The following is a 3,319-nucleotide window of genomic DNA, read 5'->3' as shown; positions in this document are numbered from 1 at the left end:
AGCATATAGGGATGTAACGATTCACTCAACTCATGATGCGATACGATTCACGATACTGATTTCACAATACAATTTTCCACACAATTTTATTTTTTAACAAAATTAGATTTAAGACAAATTATAAATGAAAAGGTGTACTTTTATTATTTCTCCAACAAAATGCTGCACATTTCTTTGTGAAATTGAAATGTCAAATAATAAAACTAACTTGAAATTTTTAAACAAATTCCAAATCAAATAATTCAATAATACAGATAAAATAAATCTCTTCGTATAAACAAACTAAGGCTTTGGCTGTGCGTTTTCCATTTAAAATCAGAGGCAACCACTGCATTTTAATCATGATCCAAACAAAGATGCTACATGTTATTTAGATTGCAATTAGATTGTATAATTTCGAAATTTAAAGCAAAAACAGAATGGTCTGATTTTAGCTTTGTGAATGAGACACAAATGTCACTCTCTGACAGCAGGTGGCGCATATGGAACAGCAGGTGTTTACAGGCTGCTGCCCCTTTAAGACCGAATGCACGGATCCAATATAATGATGCACTTGAGATTTCTTTCACCACTGTTTACATTCACTTAAGACATAACCGACTGTTTACGAGAATACTTGCCGAGACAGTTATTTTGAGAATTTTGTGTGCATGCGAAAGAGGAATCAATTCTTTGTACGCGCATTGTCTGAAACGCGGCTCACTGTGCGCGCTTTGAATGGTTTAAAACAGTTGAATGTTTAAATCGGCAAGACTTAGAAACACGTGCAAACGATCAACTATGATCCATTTTACCCCTACAAGCTAGTGAACAACGCAAATCATGGAAGGAATTGTATATCACTGTTCAAGATAGTCTGTCGGCCAGGGTGGTGAACCATTTTGGTAGCCCGAATGTTAAAAACAATAGCCCCGGGACGTCGGGCTAGCGATTTGGCGAGCCCTGTTGCTAGTGTTCAGTAAGACATGCTCATAATTTGTCTAGATTTCTCGATGTGTATCTCATCACACATAAGTTCAGGTGAGCATCAACTGAATACATCTCAATCTTTCTTTACATTCAGTATGCTTTTCTGTTATCTGATTGATTCAATTTACAGTTTCTGTTCACATTTTCAGCCTTTTTTTTTCTTTTAGTGGCCCAAATTTTGGTAAAGTAAAAAAAAAGACAATTACTTGAGTGTTCAGACCCGGAAGAAAGATGCAAAACACAAGCACAAAGGTCAAACACATCAGTCTAGCATACAGGAAAACAATGGAAAATCAAAATGTAAAAAAATCAAAGTGCAAAACATATTCTGTGCTAACGGCCCCTTAAGGTACAAACTGTCAAGACAGTTTAAGCTTAGCATGCTAAGTACAAATACAATATAAAAATCTACATAAACTGGTTAACAATTGGAAAGAAGGCTACTTGACAATCACAACCCATCACTATACTGGCCACTATTTACATTTACTTATTTGACAGACACTATCCAGTGCAACTTGCAGTGCAGTCATGGTATATTTTATCAGCATGTGTGTTCTCTAGGAATCGAACCCATGACCATAGCATTTTGACCACCATGCCTAACCAGCTGGGCTACAGGAACCACCCAAACATTGTGACGGACAGTTTTGCACAAAATGTCTCCGTTTACTGTCGTAACCTCGGTTCCCTGAGAGCGGGAACGAGATATTGCCAGAACCGCAGTGAGAAGGGGAGGAGCTTCCACAGCGATTCACGCAATGTAGAGTGAACGCTCGATAGGGAACTGCATTAAATATGGATAGTATGGAGCTGTGATGAAATGTAAGACATATGTTTGATTCTCTGCTGGCACATGAACTTCCTCACAAATAGCCTAGCTTTGGTAAGAAAACATCTCCCAGGAACAGGTTCTGCAGATCTGTCTAAAGGTTTCCACCAATAACAGCACTTAGGATCTGCTGTGTTATCTTGTGTATTCTTGAACTAACTTTTCATTTAGAACAACTAACCCCTTAGCCTTCTATGGGAGATGCAATAGATGACACACTTATAACACTACAGTAGATTGTAACAGGTGCACAGTGACTCCTCTGTCACCAAGACATGGATCAGGTATCAGCCTGACCTGAAGGCATTCGACCCCCACATGCTGTTTACTACATAGGGCTCATTGTTTTAAGACAGGACGCAGTAAGGGGCTGGACAAATTCCCTCAACAGCTGCAGATACTATAGCAGATACTGCTAGTACACTACAGTAGCAGTGCAAGTATAATGCATACAGACTGTCATAAGGTAATATAGAGCTTTCAGAGCATAAGAGCTGGATCCAGAACCAACTCCATATTATTATAAAAATACACCTGCTATCTTTATAAGTGCATGTTAGCATGTAGGGGTGGATGAAAGCCTGAAAACAAACTGGCATGTTATTATATTTATGCTTTCAACAACCCTGAGGAGGAAGACATTGTTATTAGAGTACTGCCCGTGTGATCCACTTGTCACCATGTCATAGACTCCTTATGAATAATGCATCAAAGCCTCATTAACATAATGACATAATACGTTCGATTTGGGGTTAATGCAATAAATAATAGCAACAATCGTTGTTAAAAGCGCAAGATGGCTGTCTAATGTGAGTATACTCACATGTCCTGAAGGGATTGTGTGTCTGTCATGTATCCCGCTCCTCCTTCGAGGAAATACACGAATATAATTAATATTAATACATTAACGCTTGCACGATCACACAGCTCGCGCTTCTCCTCTCACAACGCATGTTTTTCTCGTAATAAATTAGTCTTCGGCTAACGACAGTAACCAGGGCCAGACAAAGACACAACAGAGCCACCGACTGCCACCATCCCGCTTCATGATTGTGCTGTTGAAAATACCATTACTACTATTGCGACGGTTTCCCTCATGACTATTAATTAGGTCGCGCTGACGTTTCTCAGGTACGTTCATTGGGCGTCCAGGCACGTAACCTGATTAATATTCATAAGATAGTCCTTACCTTCGTTTATTCGTCAGCTAGGAAGGGCCCGCCTACTAACGCCTGCCTTTCAGCCAATCATAAGGGCCTATTGATCGGCTATGACGGTCCCTAATTAATATTTCAGAAGCCAAGTGTTCGCCATAGTACAGCTGGTCATCCAACTATACTGTCAGACTAGGCGGAGGCTCAGACCGGCTCACGCAAGCGCTGTTAAATCGGTTCTTTGACAAAACAGAAAGACTCTAAGGTATTATTAGACATAAAACTATAAATCAAAAGTTTCAAAAATAAAAATGTAGGCGCAGGATTATCATTTGAACAGCAGTGCCGCGCATGGGACAGTTTG

The 3,319-nt window shown here is 39.7% G+C and overlaps 1 protein-coding gene across 4 annotated transcripts in view; it reads right to left on the bottom strand.

Annotated features, from left to right (window-relative positions):
* LOC107675141 (rab-3A-interacting protein-like) overlaps positions 1–2,863 on the bottom strand; it is a 44,002-nt gene extending 41,139 nt beyond the window's left edge. For all 4 annotated transcript variants that reach the window (XM_016469380.1, XM_016469381.1, XM_016469382.1 and 1 more), the window contains exon 1: positions 2,625–2,863. The gene's annotated coding sequence lies outside the window, so the exon portion shown is untranslated. The remainder of the gene's footprint in view (positions 1–2,624) is intronic.
* Positions 2,864–3,319: the final 456 nt, after the last annotated feature.

Source organism: Sinocyclocheilus anshuiensis, unplaced genomic scaffold (genome assembly GCF_001515605.1).
Source record: "Sinocyclocheilus anshuiensis isolate Anshui unplaced genomic scaffold, SAMN03320099.WGS_v1.1 scaffold1824, whole genome shotgun sequence".
In the NCBI taxonomy this organism is placed as follows: Eukaryota; Metazoa; Chordata; class Actinopteri; order Cypriniformes; family Cyprinidae; genus Sinocyclocheilus; species Sinocyclocheilus anshuiensis.
Note: the sequence above shows the minus strand (reverse complement) of the source record. Positions and strands in the feature narration are given on the sequence as shown.